Source organism: Rhinopithecus bieti, unplaced genomic scaffold, assembly GCF_001698545.2.
Source record: "Rhinopithecus bieti isolate Rb0 unplaced genomic scaffold, ASM169854v2 scaffold_9996, whole genome shotgun sequence".
Classification (NCBI taxonomy): domain Eukaryota; kingdom Metazoa; phylum Chordata; class Mammalia; order Primates; family Cercopithecidae; genus Rhinopithecus; species Rhinopithecus bieti.
The window spans coordinates 1,295,851-1,305,555 of NW_016806973.1; positions in this window are offsets into that span (position 1 = coordinate 1,295,851).

Here is a 9,705-nt window from a genome sequence, read left to right on the forward strand (position 1 = left end):
CGCGGTGGCTCACGCTGTAATCCCAGCACTTTGGGAGGCCAAGGCGGGTGTATCATGAGGTCAGGAGATGAGACCATTCTGTCCAACATGGTGAATCCTCGTCTCTATTAAAAATATTAAAGTTAGCCAGGTGTGGTTTTGCGCGCCTATAGTCCCAGCTGCTTGGGAGGCTGAGGCAGGAGAATGGCTTGAACCCAGGAGGCAGAGGTTGCAGTGAGCCGAGATTGCGCCACTGCACTCTCCAGCCTGGTGACAGAGCAAGACTCCATCTCAAAATAAATAAATAAAGTCCTTAGTAAAAAAGTAAAATTTACAAATGTTGTTATCTAACCATGCTTCAGTATCGTCTTTTGTTATTCTGCGTGACAAACTACTTGTAAATCGACTCTACTGAAAGTACAATGCTTTTGTTGAAGAATATGTGCAAGATTAGTTGTGTTGTGAGTGGAGTGAGCTATTTCTACTTACACGCATCAGTATGGTTAAGCTAATGTAGAAGTAGTTGGTGAGAGACAGACCATAAAGGACCTCTGGGGCTGCATTAAAAATTGTGCTCTTATTTTAGGAAAAGAGAGAAGCCATTTAAGGAACTTGAGCATATTGAGAGAAAATTTCAATATTTAATTTACCAATTTTACTGAACTGTTTCAAGATTATAACTGTACCTCAGTAATGGCCCAAACCCAACCATGTTTCTCTACTAAGTTTACTTCCCCACTCTATCAGCTAAAATGTGCTGTATCATTCGATGTCTTCATTGCTCCCATTCAGCTTCCTCTATTCAAGTCCTGAACTAACAACCTCACTTCTACCTCATGAAGTAAAAAAAAACACATCAGATGTATGATGGCAACTTCTTCATCATACTGAGAATGTAATGCTGGGTCCTAAGAGATTATCTTTATAATCCTTTATGGTGAGGAAACTACAGGACCGAATTTTTTAGTTACAGTTTTAAAAGATATATCTAATTTCTGTTAGCTTAGCAGTATCTATGTCCAAGATATTTATGAAAACATATTTTTTTCAATCCAGTGATTTTGAATCCATAATTAACAATAATATTTATGGCTAAACATTGCAACCTAGGCAGAAATACATAACTACGGTAGTTTCAAAATTCTGAAGCTGAAATGTCTGTTTCTTCTTTGGATCAATTTTACCTTTGATGCCATTCCTAGCCTGGAGCTCTGTGAAAACTTGGAGATAGATGATGCCTGAACAGGTCACTTAAAAAACAGGCCCCTCAATAAAGACATTTTCTCACTTCAAAGACATTTCTCACTTTCAAAATTTTAGAGGGCCACTTTATTTATTTATTTATTAGTTATTTATTTATTTATTTATTGGCAATTTCAGTCAACAACTAGAGGAAATGATCTTCAGTTCCCCAGGCAGGTCAAGATAGAATTATTCTTCCTTACCATCAATTATTATTATTGACTGCTATTCTTAACTTTCTGTTGAAATTTCTTGAAGGTTTTATTTTGCTCTTCTAATGACTTCCCTTACTAAAATGGATTGGATGGCCCTGAAAACATCCCTCTAACGTTTTGCTTGAAGAAACCATGCAAAGTCATCAAATAAATGCCCATTTCATGTCTAGATAGAAGATAAAAAACACAAACAGACGGATGGAATCAGTGTCCATCACAGAGAGGCCAAAAGAAACATTTATAAGGGACTTAGAGTTCAGAATTGTGATCAAGCCCCTCCCTTATGCTGTATGTCCACTGACAGAGGTAAACAGAATGAAAAGAAGCCCTTCATCATGCGGCTTCACACTGGAAACCTAAATAATTACTCTGCTTCTGTGCTCCACAAATTCTTAATTTCACACATTCTAAAATCATAGCTGGATTGACTATGTATGTATGCTGTACTGTATTGTTGTGTTAAAAATGTGTATTTGCTATATAGAGCGACATCTACAATAACCTAACTCTGGTGTTGCCTGTGGTTTTCATTCTTCATTTTCCAATACACTCAAAGCTTTTATAAACAGAAGTTGCTCAGAATCTTTCAATCCCTGAGAATCCACGTTTATGGAAATACAAGAAAAATTAAATGCCAGTCCCATTTACTCTACTAACAATCTATTACACCAATTAGAAATAAACATACTTAAGGAATTTACAGCAGCATAAAATCAGGAAACCTATTTTGGGGAGCTTAGAAATGCGGATTTAATGTCCTATTGTTATGTTTATTTTCCCTAGTTTGATGTTATGCATTCATGAGTAGTTGACAGGTAAAAGATAGCTAGCTAAATCTTCAATAGCAATTTTCCACTTGCAAGTGGAACAAAAGTAAAGGAAAAATAAAATATAATACTCACTTAATCAGATTCATTGAATTTCATGAGGAAAAGATGTAGTGGGGAAAGCAGGAAAAGCACAATTAGAATAAAAATGTTACACCTTAAGCTGTGTCCGTAATATAACTGAACAATCGGCCAAGTTTGCCTGCATTTTAAAGCGGCATTTCCAGTGATGTATGTGTATGCATATGGATGTGTGTGCTGCAACTCTGTAGAGATTGGGATAGATTTGAATGTATAGCCACAGTAATTGTTTAATTAATTATAGAGAAATCTAAGAACCAATCAGTGTTTTCAGTTTAAACGTATTGTTATTTCACAAATACAGGTTAAGTCTTCTAAAAGTTGTATTCTCCCATATGTTCTAATTATAATAACTATTTCTTTTTTATTTTTCTAGTATAAAATTTTTCTTTCCACCTGAATAAAGTTGCAAAAAGGGCACCCATTTTGCTTCTTTCTTACAAATACCCTTTACGATGTCACTGTGCCGTTCCTCCCATTACGAAGTGGCATATTTTTTCTCCTCTCCTTGAATCTAGTATATCCTTGTGAGACTCTTTATCTAATAGAATGTAGCAGAAATGATGATGTTCCCATTCCAAGCCTTGTAGTCTCTCACTGTGTCTCTTTGGATGCCTCGCTCCCATGCGTCTAAGTCGACTGTAGAAGACTGTGTAAACCTGAGCCTGACGTCACACAACTGGATGCAGCCACGATCTCAGTCATAGAAGAGAGATGAGTCAAGATCAGGAATGTCAAGTTACAACTGACGTGCAACTAAGAACGGATAAACGAGAAAACCCAGTTCCTACGAAAAGAACAACCATGATGAATCCAAACTACATTGGCAATCCACAAAAATGAAAGCTAGAATATTAAACATGTCACTAGCCACCAAAGTTTGGAATGCTGTGTTATGCAGCAACAAGTAACTTATAAGAAAAAACCCATATTGACGTAACTGAAATGCCTGAATATTCTGCAAATCATTTGTTTAATCAGCAAAGCTGATTATCTGTTTATTTCACTGCAAGGGAAGAACATGAGAAGATAGGTACCATTGGAAGATCTCCAGCTTATTTCATTTTTATTGTTGTTTCAGTGTTTCTATTTTTATAAGATGCTTATAATTACAGAAAAAATATTCACATAGCTAAGCATAAAATTATTCCATTATCTTAGAAATAAAAGATTGCTTCTTTTATACATATTATTAGGGTAACAACATATTTTATGTGAATATTAAAGTTTGTAACTATTTTGCATATTCATCAGAAATTATTTTATCAGTTATACAATTTATCTTTGCCTACTTGTACATAGAAAATACAAATAAATAGTACAAGCTCAATAAAACTTCATTGAAAACTCAGTGTTGCCAATTAAGGTACACATTGTATAGCTACTAAATAATTTCTAGAAAACTGTATTGTCTGCTCTAAGGATAAAATATACTGAAATATGGTTAAAATATAAAATATAACTCTGGGTGTTATCTATTTCTTCATTAATTCATAGAACCTTGGAAAACTAAACTTTCACAACTGAATAAAGTGGTTCTTATTTTGAAAACTTGGATTTTCTTTAGAACAGTTTCAGTGACATGTATCTTATGTAGCAGTCATACTATTTAAGTTTCCTATCATATACAAATACTATATTTTAATTTTACTGAGAAATGCTTCATACTGTAGCATTTAGATAATTAAGTGTTGAATTGTATGCATGCTTCTGTATGTGTACACAGAGTTTGTGCAGTTTTTAAAAAGTGTATGATATATGGTACTAACAATGAATTCTCTTTAAAATTGCATAGAAATATTGAATTCATACAGTTTTTATAAAAGGAATTTTATCTGGCATTATGTTTATAAGTCATCTCTAGTATTATAGAATATAATGAATTCAAATAATATGGAGAGATGTTTATTTGTTCTTCAAGTTATCATAAAACTTCTATTGTAGATTCCTTTGAGTAGAGAGATTTAATGGTATATGCTATTTGTATTGTTTACCTTTTCAATAACTTTCCAGATTTATAATGTGCATTTCAGTTTGTGAAATATTTAATGTTACAATATGACGCCTGATTTAGCATGAAGTGGGAAATTATAGCACATAATTGAAATCTATGGGCTCATGAATTTCAGCCCATACTTTAAAACAATTGTGTCAGTTTCAAAATTAAATATTAATTCACTTTGCTTTAAAACATACAATTTATACACTTATCTTGTTTTATGAACAACTTAAAAACTTTTTAAAGCTCTAGAGTTTTGTTACATTTTACTGTTGTATACAAACAATCCAAGATGTAAGGATTGTTAGGGTGTTAGAGATATACTAAGATACTAATAGAGAAATAGCACAATTTTTTTTTTTTCCAAGACAGAATCTTGCTCTGTCTTCCAGGCTAGAGTGCAATAGTGTGATCTCAGTTCACTGCAACCTCTGCCTCCCAGGTTAAAGCAATGCTCCTACCTCAGCCTCCCAAGTAGCTGGGATTGCAGGCATGTACCACCATGCCCAGCTAATTTTTGTATTTTGGGTAGAGACAGGGTTTCACCATGTTGGCCAGGCTGGTCTGGAACTCCTGACCTCAGGTGATCTGCCCACTTTGGCCTCCCAAAGTGCTGGGATTACAGGCATGAGCCACCATGCCTGGCCTCATTTTAATTTAAATAAATCTAGAAATTTTGTGTCAGGAATATCATTGATAAAGAGTTTGCAATTTATTATCTAGAACATTGACTACTTACTTCCCATTTTTGCTATATGGTATATATTTGTGGATTATGTGGATGTAATATGATAAGTTATATTTAAAATGTATATGACCAATAATATTTTCCCCACAATGTGCTAATTAAGATGCTGAGAGTCTTGATGATCATAATAATTAAATAAAATTAATTAATTAGGAATAATTAAATACAAAAAAATCTCTAAGTTCCAATTGGAAAGAACATTTTATGGTGCACAAAAAACACCTTTTCTAGGCCTGGACCTTATTATTACTAATTATCTTTTAATGTTAACTACATTTCAGGCACATGTCTAAAAAAATCTATCTGTATAGAGATAGACATATAAATATATATTAGATGTCAATCTATATGCAATTTAAATTATAAAACAGTAACAATAAAATATTATATTATTACTTAGTTATGTATTTTTTAAGAAAAATTTCTAACCAAGGATATATTTTAAATTGACAGCTGAATCATACCATAGTGATCATCTTGTTAAATCGATTTTTTTTCAGAATTAGGTGTGGCAATTTAATGAAATGACAGAATCATTATCTAAAGTTCTGTGTTGAGATCAGAATATAGATAAAAGCATTATTTTAGAAAAAAGTCTATTGATGGCTTGCTTTCTTTTAAGTAAATTTAAAACAAAATCTTAATGAACTGCATGAACATTTGGACATTTAAGTATTAATGTTATATTTGTGTACATGCTTTGCTAAATTTCAGTGTTTAGAAACAAATTAATGTATATGCAACCTGATGATTAAAACATTGAATATGAAATGAAACATGTGTTCAATAAAACCCAACATCTATATTTGTCAACTACAAAAGCATCATGAAAAGTTAAGAAATTCAAAGGGTTGCTACAAGTAGGGAAACAATGTTAGTAAAATGGAGATGCAAAGCCAATGAATATCATGTACTTATGCTGCCAACACTATGTGAAAATACATAGGGCACTAATACATAAACGGTTTTGTGTTATGAGAGTCAAACATGCAATTTGGTTAAGCCACATTAAAAATCATTGTTGCTGGTTTTTTTCTGCCAGAATTGATGAAATTTTGGGTACTATTTAATATTTTAACAGTGTGGAAGAATTACTCTGAAAGATGTAGGAGTCTCAATGTTTTGCAGTTCACAGTTAACATTTGAGAAGCATATAGATGAGCTGGCTCTAAAGTCTAGATTTGTAATTCTCAACTTTTTGAGATTGCCAATGTTAACGCTGTGTGTATTGACTGATTCGTTTAGTAAAGCAACTGATTTGTATCAATCACCAAACGTATTAAAGAGCAGTAGATAAAAGAGGACCAAGTTGCTCCTCTTAAGATTATATTTTAACGGGAGGTACAAACAATTTACAAACACACGTGCTGTAAAATTGGATGTAATGATACATGCTATGAAGACAATGAATGTGGCGAGGTGGTGCTACTACAGACACGATAGCCTCTCCAAGGATAGACATTTTGGGTAGAGATGTGAATGAAGGGATGGAATAAGCCTGGTGAATATTTCAGTAGAGGACATTCCGGAAAGAGCATCCATGAAGTGCAAATGTCTGAGGCAAGAGTGCACTCCAAGGTGGTTGAAGCAGATTGATTGATAGGTGAGAGCAGGGCTACTAGATTTTGTAGAATCTTGTAAACTAAGAAAAGGATTTTTGATTTTGTTATGAGTAGGATAGGAGGGCACAGGAGGAGCTGACAATGTGACACAATTATGTGAATGCATTACAAGGGTCCACCTGGCTGCTCTAGAGGGGAATAACAATGAAAGACATTTTGAAAGTTAAAGGGCATTGTAGGGGGTTGATACAACAGACTGGTTTGGACTATAGTGCAAACAGTGAAGGTATTGAGAAGGAGTTGCTCCTAGATGTAATTTAAAGACAGACAACACAAGATATGCTGAGAGATTTGATGTAGGGTATGAGAGGATAAAAGAATTACAAAAACATAATTCTAAGGATTTTGAGCTAAGAAACTAGAAAAATGAATTTACCACTGATGAAGAGTTTCAATATTACAAGAGATGAAAATTTGGAAAAAGAATATCAAGCTCTATATATTCGAAATTAGAGATTCCTGCGGGAACTCCTAGAGGAGACATCAGGCAGAAAGTTGGATACGTAAACTTTTAGTTCAAGAATGAGATTAGGATAAGAGATAAAAATTAAGGAGTCCTAATAACGTGTACATTTTAATAGTTTTATTGGATTAGTTGTCAATCAACAGCACATATTTTAAGTGTCCAGTTTCTATGTTTGCATATATGTGTAGATGCATAAAATCATTACTGTAGTTAAGATAATGAGCTTATCACTCATTGCCAAGTTTCCTCTTGAAACATTGTAATTCTTTCCTCCCACACGTTGCATTTCTCATATCTCTGTCCCCAACCAAGTACTATACTTTCTGTCAGCAAAATGAGGGTGCATTTTATGGAACCATGTATAAATATAATCATATAGCACATATTCTTTATTTTTTGGCTTCTTCATGCAGCAACTTATTTTGAGGTTCATCTTCGTTGATTCCTGAATCAACAGTTCATTCTTTGACTGCCAAGTAGTATCCCATTGTATGAACATATCACAACTTATTTGTCTATTTATCTGGTGATGGATATTGAAGCAGTGTCCAAGGTTTGGCTATTACAAAGAAAACTTCTACACATTCAAGCCTAAGAATCTACAAATAGGTAACATTTAATTGTGTAATGACTAGGACAAAGGGTAGGTATATGTATACCTTTTTATGCAACTGTTTTTCAAGGTGATCATAACACTTTCATTCCCAGCAGCCAGGTATGATATTGCTACTTGCTCCACACACTCACTAGCAATGCTATGATCAACCTTTTTAATTTTAGATATTCTCACAGGCACATGTGGGACTTACTTATTGGAATTTTAATTTGCATTTCTTCAGTGATCAATGATATTGAGCTAAATTGCAGTTTCTTATTTGATTCATGCATTGTGTGTGGTGCAGGCTGTTCAAGTCTTTTGGGCATTTATCAATTGGGGTATTCGTCTCCTTATTATTGAGTTTCAGGGTTTTAAAACATATTTTGGATATAAAAATTTGGAAAAGTTCTTTGTCAGATGCATTTGCAAATACTTCTCCTCAGTATATGAATTGTCTTTTGATTCACTTCAGGGTATCTTTTGAAGAAATGAAATTCTGCCTTTTGATGTTGTGCTATTTATCATTGAGTCTGTTAATAGCACATCTAGGAAATTGTTGCCTAATTGATATCACCAAGATGTTCTCATAGGTTTGCTTTTATAATATTCACAATCATAGGTTTTGACATGTAGGTTAATACTTTTAATTTCAGTAGCTTTGTTTATGTATAACTGACCAAAAATAAACAATGTATATTTAAAGTGTGTACAATTTGATGTTCTCATATACACCCAATGATATTATCCCAATCATAAGTGAATGTATCTGTTACTACAAAGAGTTTCCACTCTCTCATTATAATATCTCATTCCTTCTCCTCTCCACTTCTCCCCATTCAGACAACCATTGATTAACCCTTTGTCCTATGGATTCCTTTGTATATTCTAGAGATTTTTCATTTTAAAATTTTACTCCTTTATTTTTCTATTTTATTAAAAACATGCATATGTCATGTACTCATTACATCTGCCATCTTTCACCCAGCATACTTACTTCGAGTTTCATTCATTTTGTTGCAAATCTCAGTATTTCAATACTTTTCATATTTCTATATAATGCCATTATACAAATGCTCAATAGTATGTCATTATATGAACACACCATGATTCTTTTTACCCAACCACCAGTTGATAGACTCAAGTTATTTTCAGTTTTTGTCTATTTATAAATAAAGTTTCTATAAAAACTCATGTTCAAATCTTTTATCTTGGACAAATATTTAGGAGTAGAATGACCATATCACAGGAGAGATGAATACTTAACTTTTAAAGAAAATGAAAACATTTTCAAGATGAATGTTACATTTTGCATTTCCACCAGCATTGTATGGGAGTACAAGTTCCTTAAGATTCCCTCTAAAACTTGACATTGCCAGTCTTTTTTTTTTTTTTTTTGAGACCGAATTTCACTCTTGTTGCACAGGGTGGTGAAATGCCACTATCTTGGCTCACCACAACCCTTGCCTGCCGGCTTCACGTGATTCTTCTGCCTCAGCCTCCCAAGTAGCTGGTGTTATGCCCAGACCTTTTATTCCCCGAAAAAGACCACCAGAGACCAGAGTCAAAGCCAAGCGGCAAGGATCTTTAATGCAAGTTCGAACTTGGTCCCTCCGTTTTACAACATACAAGAGGGCCCTGAACAATGCATGCACTTGCCTTTTATAGCCTAATGTAAACAGGACTTGTAAAGTTGCAGAGGAACGAGGGAATTCTCTAGGTTACAGCATTACAATTGGTTAACATTTTAAGTCTATACATTTAGCAGTTTTTTTATTGGTTCCCGCGCTCTCACAAACGACTGTGCTCTTATCGGGGACTTTCCAGGTGGTGTCTTTCTAAAGTTGAGATATATGGTAGTCTTTGAATTGAGAGATATATGGTGGGGAGACATGTAGTGGGATGAGCCCAGTAAGTTGAGAGATATATGG